Source organism: Myotis myotis, unplaced genomic scaffold, assembly GCF_014108235.1.
Source record: "Myotis myotis isolate mMyoMyo1 unplaced genomic scaffold, mMyoMyo1.p scaffold_m19_p_6, whole genome shotgun sequence".
NCBI lineage: Eukaryota > Metazoa > Chordata > Mammalia > Chiroptera > Vespertilionidae > Myotis > Myotis myotis.
In genome coordinates this window covers 71675846-71689293 of record NW_023416368.1, presented here as the reverse complement: position 1 = coordinate 71689293, position 13448 = coordinate 71675846, and the positions used below count along the sequence as shown (strand labels likewise).

The 13448-nt window shown below is 43.4% G+C and overlaps 1 protein-coding gene across 1 annotated transcript in view; it reads right to left on the bottom strand.

The window, feature by feature from the left end:
- Positions 1-13448, bottom strand: part of GALNTL6 (polypeptide N-acetylgalactosaminyltransferase like 6) — a 955099-nt gene that overhangs the window by 28710 nt on the left and 912941 nt on the right. The gene's annotated exons all lie outside the window — the stretch shown is intronic.

The following is a 13448-nucleotide window of genomic DNA, read 5'->3' as shown; positions in this document are numbered from 1 at the left end:
TATACCTGGCTGACAAATGTAACCTGTCACCCAACAGCATTAGCAAAGTAGCAAAGGGCATTATTGGTGCAATACTATACCGGACAAAGATTCTCTACGTAAAGTCTGACCTGTGACAAGTTGCAGAATAATAAAAAAAGACCTTTTTTTGAAGATAGTTCTTTACAATTATTATATTGACACGGATAGAAGGAACTGAATTGTTAGTGGGGGGGAAAGGGCAGACTATGAAAAGAATCAAAAGCAGAAACAGGATCAGAGCGTTTGGACATAGACACATCCCTTTGTCCAGTCTTCCTGCCTGAAGATCTCACCAGCTCTGTTCCCAGCAGAGCCACATCCGGGAGTCACAGAGTTGGATATTGTTTATAGTTGTTGTTTAGGTATGCAGGCGTGGATAAGCTCAAATAGCTGAATCCTTTTCATGCCTTTGTATAGTCCTGGATTAAAATAATCCCTTTAGATGCTGTGAAGAATGGGAACAGGAACAGGATGTGCTCCGCTGATCAGCTTAGTCAAGGTTCTTTTGCCCAGAACGAGTAGAGAAGGTAAGGACTGTGCCCACGACCGAAGGTGCCTGCCCTGGGCCTATTCTACTTGGGTGGGGCATTGAGGCAGAGAAAAGATTATAAGGAAATATACTGGGTGACATGAGAGGAATAAAGGATGCTGGGATGAGGTGGTGGTGGAGAGGGCTATTTCACATCTCACTTGCTTTAGGAGTGGGGGTTGGTGTGATGTCATTCAGGAGGGAGTCAGTGTGGTGGGTACCAGTTTCCTTATTCAGGGAATTTGGCCACAGCTTGGGTTCATCATGTACTAGTGGAGCTCTACTTTCTGGGTCTCTGTCCCTGATCAAAGGGAATCTGAAATAATGTAGGGGCAACGGTTCTTTTTTTAAAATATATTTTTATTGATTTCAGAGAGGAAGGGAGAGGGAGAAAGAGAAACATCAGTGATGAGAGAGAATCATTGACCGGCTGCCTCCTGCACGCCCCCTCCTGGGGATCAAGCCCGCAACCTGAGCATGTGCCCTGGACCCGAATCAAACCGGGGACCTTTCAGTCCGCAGGCTGACGCTCTATCCACTGAGTCAAACAGGCTATGACAGGGGCAACGGTTCTTAACCTAGTTTGGCCTACAGACCTCTCTGAGAATCCAAGGAAGGCTACGGACTCTTTCCCCGAAAACAAATGAACTGTGAGTAAATACATACAAGTACCTTTGCACTCATTTTCCTGGAATGCAGAGACTCCAAATTTGAACCCTGAATGAGGGAAAATGCTTGCCTCCCAACCCTTGCAAACTAATCGCATCCCTCCACTTAGCATGGAAAATCCTGGGAGACAGGGAACAGACTTGGCTGGTGTCCAAGTGCCTGTGACTCACTCTCCCCCCTTTTACTTTTCTCCACCTTCTCCCAACAAGTACCAGGGAGGAGCTTTACCATGGGATTTGGGGAGCCAACCTTAAAATGTGCTTTTTGTCAAAGCAATGCCTTGGTGAGCAAGAGTTTCGTTGGCGAAATAGAAACACCCAGAAGGTCAACAGTTCGCTGCTGCTCTCTCTGTCTGGAGCCCGGCCCGCTCTGTGAAGCTGCTGTTTGATCTCCTTATCTGCGTGCAGGTGTCAGTTTCTCCAGCCGCCTAACCTGGCAGCCGCCTGACAGGAGCCCTGGCAGGCCGTCTTTTCATTCTTGGGCCATTTAACTCACAGACACTCTTCTTAGAGAACCTGCATTCATTGCTGCCAAAGACATCTTCAGGGCACGATTGTGTCCTCCGCTCGCGCCCAGGAGCTCTGAATGGCATTTTGGGAAAAAGCAGCTATTGACAGGCTACGGCGGCTTGGCCAGAGGGGAGGAAGTCTGCTCCCCTCTGTGGGCTGGCCTGGTGCTCACTCACGGGAGGGGCTCTGCTCTTGGAGAAGGGATGTGGGGGGAAAAGGAGACACATGAGCCAGCGACACCGACTAGCAGCTCGGCCAAATCTGCCCCTGGATTCACGCCGACGCCTCCCAGGGAGCCCTGTTCTGTTTCTAAATCTAAATGCTGTGACTCGGAAGGGCTTGGCAGGAATGGAGGAGGCCCATTTTCTAAATTCTCACTCGATTGGCACCTGTGTAGACAACGGGATAAACCTCTCTGGAAGCCAAGTTTCAAAGGCGTCATTGTCTACATGTGTGTGAATTCCAGAACCCAGCGGTGCCAGAGGGGAAATGCTGAGCGTTCAACACCGGCTCCAGCCTTGGCCACCAGATGAATGAACATCAGGCACGCCTCGTCTGCTTCTCTCCCTTTTCTTTTTCTTTCCAACTCTTCAGCACACGTTGACATCCTCTCCTCTTGCTCACAAATTCAACGCCACCATAATAAGCAGGTGGAAAAAATCCCAATAGAACTGATTCTAATACATGTTTACTCACTTGAATAAAGTGTTAAGATGAAGACCAGAACATTTAGAAACGATGTGTACTTTTTCAATGCAGGTTTGGTATCTGTGGCTGAAGGGAGAACAGTTCACACACACACACACACACACACACACACACACACACACACACGTCCAGGACACAGAGCTGACTGGACCTGTGACAGGATAGATCCTTTTCAGCCTTTATTTCTTTGATCAGGACTTGGCATCATTAAAACTGTGTCTCTCTTGAGAGAGACTGAACATGATTGGGAAGTAAGGTAGTGCTTCACTAGGAATGGGAGGGAAGAGGGAGACAAATGGGGGGAAAGGAATCAGGATGTGTGGCAGGATTACAGAGATAATCTCCTTTGGTGAGGATTAGGAGAAGGCCTGGCAGAGGGCAAAGGATTTCTTAGGTATGCAAGAGAAGTCAGGCTCAGCTTGAACACTGTGGTTGATTTTTTTTTCTTCCCAACACAGGAGGTTTTCTGAAAGAGGTATAAGAGAAGGGCTATCTATAATAATAAAATCATAATATGCTAATTAGACCGGATGTGATTCTGGACATGATTCTGGATGTCCTTCTGGATGAAGCTGGGGCCGGAGGGAAGCCTGGGTCCCAGGTGCCAGAGGGAAGCCGGTGCCAGCAGCCAGGGGAAGGAAGGGCTACCCTTGCATGAATTTTGTGCATTGGGTCTTTAGTGTGATATAAATGTCAAGGTAGCTAGTAGGTGATAAGTAATTCAATTGGTTGTTAGAAAGACAAGCCTCCGTTTAACAAATGAGAGAGCATTGTTTGCTAATTTCCTGATAGCCGTGGGGTCTTTTTTAAAAAAGTCTTTGATTTCGGAGAGAGGAAGAGAGAGGGAGAGAATTAGAAGCATCAATGATGAGAGAGAATCATCGAGGGGCTGCCTCCTGCAAGCTCCCTACTGAGAATCGAACCTAGACCTCCTTGCTCATTGGGTTGCTGCTCAACCACTGAACCACACCGGTGAACCCTTGGGGTCTTTTAACTCAGAAGTAGTGGGTTCATGATACATTCAACAAATGTTTACTATGTATTTGCTTTGTCCTAGGCACTATGCTAGGTACTGGGTAGACAGTGAAAAAGAAAGAATTGGTCTCCTTTGTGTAAGCTTTGGTTCAGAGAGGATATTCCAGAGGGGAAGGAAGGTTTGAGGCTCCTAATATTTCTGGCCATGAATTTTGAATGCTGCAAAAGGAACCAAGATGCTTCCCTTCTATGGACTGAAGTTGATTTCCGAATGCGCATCGATGTGCAGAGCTAGACAGAAAGAAGATGTGAGTGTAGCAGGGAGAGAGAACAGAATGGGGACCAGGCACCAGAGGGTTTCCCTATAATCTGAGCCATGCACTCCCTTTCAAAACTCAGTTTGTCCATTGATAAGAAGTCTACACTTAAGGAGTGCTCCTGAACAAAAGGCACTTTGAGATGTACAGATGGAGCTTCAAAGACAAGGAAAAAGCTCTTCAGTTCTTAAGGAGCCCAGAGTCCTAGTGGGAAGACACCACTTGGGAGGCATTTTCTTAGATTACTAAGTGCTAAGTGCTAGGTGAGAACTGAAGATGAAATGATCAGTTCTGATTGAGTCAGCTTGGAACACTGTGTAGAACTGATGACTTTGGAAGGGGCTCTGGAGGACAAGTAGAATTGAGTCTAGAGAGTGAAATGACAGAACAACATGGCAGCATTAGGGGTCCGAAATGTACCTACATATGGAGCCTGGACAGTGCAAGACATTTTTTAGGGAATGGCTCAACTTGGAATGGCCCAGCATAGGGTTTATAAAATGAGGATAATCATGCCTTGGAGGGTGGTTGTGAAGATTAAACTGATGTATACAAAGCGCTTGCACCCTGTCTGGTACACTGTACGTGGTCAGCAAATGTTAGCTACTACTTATTTGTTTGTCTGCTCATTTTTTCAGCTGAAGCAATTATATTGGTGAATGGGGTAATGTCATAGATCACATTTCTATTAAACTATGAAATGTCCCATAAAGACCTTCACATACTGAGAGACCACAACTGAACAAGTGGTGGCCTATAACTCCAGACCTTTTTATCAGTCTGGATCACCTTTTAATCTTGATAATCTCATAAGCAGCTACTCAAGATCTCAGTCGGGCAACTTCGATGTCAGCTAGTACACCCATATTCTCCCCTGATCCACTAGCGAACTCTGTTGATGCTGGCCCTCAATCCCAAATGTCCCACTCCTTTCCTCTCCTTTCCAGTCTCACACACCTTCAACATTACCTCGTGGGCTTTTAAATAAATTGCAATAAAATATATGTAATGTGAATTTTGCCATTATAACTACTTTTAAGTGTAAAATTCAATCACATTGAGTACATTCAAAATTCTGTTTAACCACCACCACTATCTATTTTCAGGATGTTTTAATCACCCAAAACAGTAACTTCCCCACTTATTTCACCCCCGGTAACCTCTAATCTACTGGCTCTGTGAATTTGCTTATTCTAGGTATCTAGATAAGTGTACCTAGATATGTTTGTCCACCTTGTGTGCCATCCTTTTTTCACTTAATGTAATGTTTTAAGGTCTATCCATATTGTAGTATCTATCAGAACTTTGTTCCTTTTTAAGGCTGAATAATAATTTTATTGTATATAATATTTGTATCTCTATGTATATCTCTGTGTCTATCTCTATTTCCATCTATCAGTCACATTTGGTTTTCCATTCATCCATTGATGGTCATTTGAGTTGTTTCCTCTTTTTGGCTATTGTGAGTGATGATATTGTAAACATTAGCTTACAACTTGTTTTTAGTTCTTTTGTTCAAATGCCTAGGCGTGAAATTGCTGGGTAATTCTATGTTTATCTTTTGAGGAACCGCCTTAGTGTTTCCATAGAGACTATATGCACCATTTTATATACTAACCAGCAATGTTCATTGGTTCCAATTTCTTATCATCCTTGCTAACACCTGTTTTCTGTTTTTTTATAATAACCATGCGAGGGGGTGTGAATTGGTATCTCGTTATAGTTTTGATTTACATTTCTCTAATGACTAATGCCATTGAATATCTTTTCGTGTGTTTCCTGGGTATTTGTATGTCTTCTATGGGAAATTTTTTTTTTCAAGTTCTTTGCCCATTTTTTGAATTTGGGTGTTTGTTTTGTGTTGTTGTTGAATTGTAGGAGTTCTTCATATATTCTGGTATTAATCCCTTATCAGATATACAGTTGCAAATATTTTCTCCTACTTTGTAGGTTGCCTTTCCATTCTGTTAACAGTGTCTTGAAACACAAATTTTTTTATTTTAATCAAGTTCAATTTATGTTTTTTTTTTTCTTTTGTTGCCTGTTTTTGGTGCCACATTTAAGAAACCATTACAAAATCCAATGCCATGAAGATTTTCCCTATGTTTTATTCTAAGAATTTTGTAATGTTTAGGTCTTTGAACCTTTTTGAATTAAAATTTGTAGATGTTATAAGGTAAAGTTCCAACCTCATTCTTTTGCACGTGCATATATTTGTTTGCTAGGCTGCCTTAACAATGTATCACACAGTATGAAATGAGGCCTGAACCTCACCTTGGTGGGAGAAGGGAGGGAAAGCCCTTTAAGTTTCTGAGCTCCTGTCTTGCTCACATTCTCTCATCCCTAATGTTGGTTCCTGCTTTCTGAAGTGGTTGCCTCTGTACTCTTCAGAGTCTTTTAAAAATCCCTTTCTTAGTTAACAATTTTCTTTACATTAAAATTTCTCTGATGTGATTTCTATCTCCTGACAAGACTCCGATTGATGTGACCACATCTGAGTAATAACTGAAGTCAGAGAAAGATGTGATATCACACAAGCAAAGAGTATGAGGAAGATTGATTGGAATCCTGAGGAATGCTTTCTTTGGGGAGTGGGCAAAGAAAGGAGCTAGGAAAAAGAAAGGGAAAGTAAGAGGGGAATGAGAAAGAAGATGGATAGAAGAGGTTCAGATAGTGTGTGAGGGGTCAACAGTGTCAAATTCCAAAGAGTGGTCAAGTTGGAGGAGCTGGCAGTTAGGAAGTTACCAGTGGCCTTTTCAAGGACAATGTCTGTGGTGTGGTGAATGAAGGCAGAAGACAGAGTCTAAGTGGACTGAGGACAACTGGGAGGTGAGAGTTAGAGCACACAAATGGAAGCTTCTCTTTCTAGAAGCTTGATAGCAATGGGAAAGACAAATACAGGGGAAAAGTAGAATGAAAAAAGAACCAACATTTCTGGGATGGGGAGATTTGAGGAGAGAATCCTATATAATAAAAGGCTAATATGCAAAGTGTCCCCTCAGGAGTTGGACAGGGAGACCGGGAGTTTGATCACTCACTATGACATGAGCTGACCACCAGGGGGCGACGTGGAATGAAGGAAGGCCCCACCCAGCAGCTGGCAGCCGGGGGAAGGGAGGCCCTGCCTGGCAACTGGAAGGCCCTGAATGGCCCTGATCACCGGCCAGGCCTGGGGACCCTACCATGCATGAATTTCGTGCCTCTAGTTATAGATAAGTCCTGGCCTAACTCATTTGAGACTTAACATTTTTTTCAACTGCTTTTAGAAATTAAAAACGGTATATAAATACAAAGCACTGACAAGGCTTTCATTATCCTTACAGGATGTTTCACTTTTTAAGATTCTGCCTCATGGCCACCACACCATGTTTGCTTGAACAGGTCCATTCCATCTCTAATTGCTCCATTCCATTGGTGCCCAATGACTGTTGACAGAGACCTTTCCTTGAAATGATACCCACAGAGATCTTCCTCTTCTGGATTTACCATAAATGTGATTGCTTTGGCACCTCTCTCTTGCTCTGGGAATTGCATTTCAGAAGCCTGGCTTACATTATGAAAAAAAGAAAAAAAAAAAAAAGCTCATGGCAGAAATAGTACCACAGGGCCTTCATATTGATATGCATTCCACTCTAGTCTTCTTCTAAAATTATATCCAGCTACTTGAGTTAAGCATTGAGAGTATAGTTTGTGAGCCATATTTTCCTGTCTCAGAATAGACCTTTTAAGTGAAGGGTTATTTGTCCAAAACATTTGATTTTCACAAGCAGATACAGGGCCTTGCTTTTTATACCACATTACTGTAACGCTGAATATTAATTCACAAGACAAGTACAAGACAAACGATACATCTGCATCAACTGCTTTACTGAGCTCAAAAGAATATAAGGAAATTAAAGAAGGTTCTGAATCCTTGGGCTGAGAGAAGTGATCCCAACCCAAAATTAGGTTGCTGTGTGATCTAGATAGAAAGGCTGAAGCAGGGTTAGAAGTAAGTCACTTTAATGCTCAGGGAACTTTGGTAATGGCCGTGGGAAAGCCAAAGGATGAGGAAGTGACAATCAAGTCACTGAGGTCCAAGACTGAAGGGACAGGGAGGTTGCGCATGGTGGCTTGACTCTGAGAGGAAGCATGGTGATTCAAGAGAAGGCCTCTGGGGGGATAAAGAGGAGGAATCATTTCCTGACCTTTGCCTGAGACTCTAGATTTTGAACCTAGATTTTTAAAGAATTCCATTTTCCGAAAAGTTAGAAAATGGCAAGAGTGGTGACTTTACCTTGACCTATGCGGTTGACTAGAACATACCTCCTTTTGTGCCCAACAGCCAGATATATCCTCTGTAAAACAGAGACTATGGAACAATTTTGACCTTTTGAACATATCAGAATATAAAGTGGAACTCTTAGTAACTATGACTCTTTTTTAGTTTGGATTTCCAACTCCCCCCTCCCCCGCCACCAAAGTTTTGGTATCATAACTTCATAAAGTCAAGGAAGAAAATATTTTAGTGCAAAACCTCTTGAGTGCACTGCTGGAGTAGAGCCGTGGGCTGGTGAAGGAACAGCCAGTGGCAAGCTGGCTGAGCACAGGTTTCTGAAAGCTCGGGTGAAAATTAGTCATATTTTGGTATGAATTATACACATGTTATGAGACAAAAGCATACTGCACGTCAGAAACATGAAAGATAACATTTTTTAAAAAGTTGGAAGGAGTAGTTTAGGAGATGAACAGACTTACTTGTGCCCTTCTTTTCTCCCTGAAATTCATAAAACTCAGGTGAGTTAGTGTACAGGACGAGGGGAAGTGAGATCTGGAGGAAGATTTTACAGTGAGAGTTCAAGAATATCTACAGGAAAACTTATCAGAAGGATACCTGAAGCCCGGCTGGTGTGGCTCAGTGGCTGAGCATCAACCTATGAACCAGGAGGTCATGGCTTGATTCCCGGTCAGGAAATTCCCAGGCACATGACTGGGTTGTGGGATTGATCCTCAGTGTGGGGTGTGTAGGAGGCAGCTGATCAATGATTCTCTTTCATCATTGATGTTTCTATCTCTCTCTCCCTCTCCCTTCCTCTCTGAATATATATATATATTTAAAGGATACCTGAAAGTCAGGGAAGACATTTTAAGTCAGGAGTTAATATGAGTGTTCCAGTATCCCATGGAGAGAAGGCATTTACAGGAAGAGCTACAGTCATGCTACTAGTAACACGAATTGCACCTGTGTCGAGAGGTTAAAAGCAGAGAACGCTGCTTTGAAAGCTACAGGAGAGGCGGCTTGTGCGCCGTGGAGGCAGCGTGGCCCCATTTCAGCTGCAGACTGTGGGAGGAAACTCCCGAGCGAGCTGGGAGCCCCTTGGTCATCATCCCTTCTGCACCGTCACTCAGACAATGGCATGGCGCCATCTGCTCAGACTGAGCCCCACGGTGCTGGGCAAGCACCGCACCTTTTAACTAATGTCTCGACACCTAAAATTCCTGCCATTTTTCTCCTGGAGTGCTATTTTATGAATACAAATACTTCTCCCCACGGTTAGATTCACCTATGAATTGCCAATAAATCTACGATTTGCTCAAGTTCCAGTCTAATCATGAAAAGCCACTTTCAACATTATCCTCGAAGCCAAGGTCAATAGCTCCAGGCATTAAACATAAAGCAAATTTTCCCCCATACTTGAAAAACTACTCAAACAACACCGTGTCTAGATGAAATAATTCTTCTTTTGAGTTTAGGCCAGGTCATTGAAATGTGGGCAGGTTTAAAAGCTTGTCTAATAGAGATACTCAGCTCTTGGGTAAAACTCAGGACCGTTAGTTAATGAAGATCTGCAATCAAATGATAGGGTTGATTCTGAGAAGGATGTGACTCTTTGACCTCGGGCAGGATTGCAGCAAAATCATTGAGATACATGATAATTTGTGGGCTTTTAAAGTTTTCCAGAGAAGTAGAATCTCTTGAACTTATTCTTGAGTTTAATAGCTATTCCTCTAAGGAAGGTCAGCAAATTGTTCTTCTTTTCAAGTACGATAATTCAGGGTCTGAGTTTTTAATTGTAAATTTAATCACTGTTAAGCATAGTCAGCAAATTAAAAGAGGTGAATTGGTCTTTTTAAGGGAAGAAAGGTGGACATGTCAAGTCGCATTATGGGATACTGAAGTATAATTTAACATTTATAAAATATTTCATGGTATAACTACTTCCCTGAAATTTTTTTTTCTGTGGGATTGAGGTTATGAATATTATTTTCATTTTGGAGAGGGAAAACCAGAGTAATGGTAAGAAACTATTTCCACCCTCCTTCTTACCCCCTGCCACAAAATCAAACAAATAGGTAACAGAAAGAATGAGCAGCGAAGGTCTGGCTTTCACATGTTTGAGTCACATTGACCAGCACGCCATCACTGTGTCCTGTAACGAGGGAAATTCATGCAAAACCAATGGGGATAACAGATTATTTCCTATGAAAAAGTAAACGCACTGCTTTCAAACCAGTGACAATACAAATTCCACCCTGGAGCACCAATTTATGCAAAAGTTAGTGTAATAATCTCAAAATGCTTGAACGCGCTGGTTGGCTTTCTGAACAATCGTCTCACACCTTCTTCTAATCCAAGCATTTTACATAATTGCCTCCTCGCAAAGTTCTTAACTGTGAATGTAGGTAATCATGCCAGACTCAATGGGTGAATAGTGCTGAGAATGAACCGGTTGGCTCTGATGAGACTGTGAAATAAATGGCAGTTGCCAAAAGCCAAGGATGATTTTTTTCCCCCTCTGGGAAAGAGTGAGACTTGATGTCTCCCTGAAAATAGAGCAGAACAGAATAAAAAAACAAAAACAAAATAAAGCAGGACAAAAGAGGTCTTAGGTAAGTCAACACTAGCCTAGTCTGGCGGAGTGACTCTGTGTATGTATTCAAACTAGACAGCCATCCAGGCAAGTTCAAATTACTTGACACCCTAGTTCAAAGTTACTTAGGTAACTTGGGGAGACCAAGGGTTGGGTTCTGTTTCTGGCAGGGTTCTAGAGTGTTACTTCAAGCCAGTGAGGCTTTCTCAGGGGAGAAGCCATGATTTAATTATTTCTGTACCTCCAGCACCTGGCATAGATGGCGGTGTATAATGTACACATCCGCTAGGGCTGCCATAGCAAAATTCCATAGGTTGGGTGGCTTAAACAACAGAAATTTACTTCTCAGTTCTGGAGGCTAGAAGTCCAAGATCAAGGTGTCAACAGGTTTGGTTTTCTCTAAGGTCTCTCTCCTTGGCTTGAAGATAGCAGCCTTGTCACTGCATCCTCACATGGCATTTTCTCTGTGTATGAATACACCTGTTGTCTCTTTTAGTATGAGGACTTTAGTCCTTTTGGATTAGGGACCAAACTTTATGAGCCCATTCAACCTTAGTTACCGCCTTAAAGGCCTCATCTACACTAATAAAAGACAAACATGTAAATTGACCATACCTTTGCTACGCCTTAAGCCACACGCACCAGCAATCAGAGCAACTATATGCAAATTAATGCAACCAAGATGGCGGCCGGCAGCCACAGAGCTGGAGCAAGCAGGAGGCTTGGTTGCCCCAGTGATGGAGTAAGCCAAGCTTCCTGCCTGCCGCAGTCGGCTCTGAGCTCCACTCAAGGCTACAAAGTTTCAATTATAGAAGGTAAATAAATCCCAGAATAAAAAAGAAAAAGAAAAAAAGGAGAGGCTGGGGGCTTCCGTCGCCAGGGGGCTTGGCCAGTCTGAAACCGGCCTTCAGCCCTTCTCCCAGACTGGCCAGGCACCTCAGTGGGGATCCCCCACCCTGATCTGAGACACCCTTCAGGGCAAACCAGTTGGCCCCCACCGGTGCACCAGGCCTCTATCCTATAAAGGATAGAGGGTAATATAATAAAATAATAAAATATAATATAATAAAATATAATATAATAAAAGGGTAATATGCAAATTGACCCTAACAGCAGAATGACTGGTCACTATAACACACACTGACCACCAGGGGGCAGATGCTCAATGCAGGAGCTGTCCCCTGGTGGCCAGTGTGCTCCTACAGGGGGAGCTCTGCTCAGTCACAAGCCAGGCTGATGGCTGCCAGCACAGCGGTAGTAGCGGGAGCCTCTCCCGCCTCCTCAGCAGCACTAAGGATGTCTGACTACAGCTTAGGTCTGCTCCCTACTGGTAAGTGGACATCCCCCGAGGGCTCCTGGGCTGCCAGAGGGATGTCTGACTGCCAGCTTGGGCCCAATCCCCCAGGGAGCGGGCATAAGCCAGCAGGTGGACATCCTCCGAGGGGTCCCAGACTGCAAGAGGGCATTGGCTGGGCTGAGAGACCCCCCTGAGTGCACACATTTTTGTGCACCGGGCCTCTAGTGTCCAAATATAGTTACACTGTTGAGGGGTTAGAGCTTCAACATATAAATTTTGGGTTCACACAGTTCAGACTGTAACATGCAGTAATTACTCGGTAATTACCTTTTAAATAAAGGAAAAATGTTCACTATTTTTCATGTTAGTTTCTCTGGTGATGAATGAGAGGGGTCACAATCACAGCTATTTATTCTTCTTCTTGCCATTGGTCTTAGGGTTTTACAAAGAAACTTCACCAGCATTGAATTTTCCAAATGATTTTGAAAGAATTTATTGCTAGGCATTTCTATTGGGTGTGCTTAATATCCACGTTCTGTTACCTTACACATACCAGGCCTATTCAGGAGATTGCTCAAGTCTCCGAGCCACTTGCTTACATCATCTCCCAAATCCCTCACCCAAATCCTGACTCATCTCCTTTTATTGCTGGAATTAGGTCATGGGCAAAGCTCCACCAAATACTTTTTGAGCCACAGAGGGCCTCCCCAGCTGAATGTGTTCCTTGCCTGGTTTATATTTTGAACCTGGTCTTAATAGTTTCATTCAAGGTTGTCAGTATCATTTTCTCTAAGTGATTTTTAACTTCCTTTGAGTTGCAGACAGTCTTTGAAAATCTGATGAAAACTATGAACTATCCAGAAAAATGTTCATATATACAGATGCAAAGTATTCTTGCTTTATATAACTGGTGGCCCATAAAGATGGTTTAATGTGTTAATTACATACATAGCTTTTTCTCCACCAACTCCAACACATAGACCCACAGGAGTTTAGAATGTGTTCTTTGAAATACTTTCCCTATATCCATGGGCATTGGTTGAGAAAAAAAATGATGCAGTTTTCACTGTAAAAAAATGAGAGGTGTCTCATGCAAAAACAATTATTCTCTTGAACCTCTGCTTCTTGCATGATTTAGGTAAAATGTTGCCTCCTCCATCCATTTGTAATGCAAATCAGGGCTTCCACAGCAATAAATAATAATAGTCAACACTGAATGGAGAGCTTGCTGTGTTAGGCCCTCTGCTCTGTGCTTTCCATAAATTAGTTCATTTAATCATCACAACAACTCTATGAGGTTGGTGCTGTTATATTCTTACTAGAGGCCTGGTGCACGGATTCATGCACTGGTGGGGTACCTTGGCGTGCCCTGTGGGGACTGTGTCAAAACCGACAGTCCAATGCCGCCTGCTGCTTCCACTCATCTCGCCCTGCTGCACCTGCAATGGCTCGCATCCAGTCAGTCCCAATTGAGAGAGACTCTCACAGAGGCGCTTGCCAGCTGTGAGCCCTGAGTCTGGAGCCCATTGGTCAGCTGCGCAGTGCTCCCACTGTGGGAGTGCACTGACCACC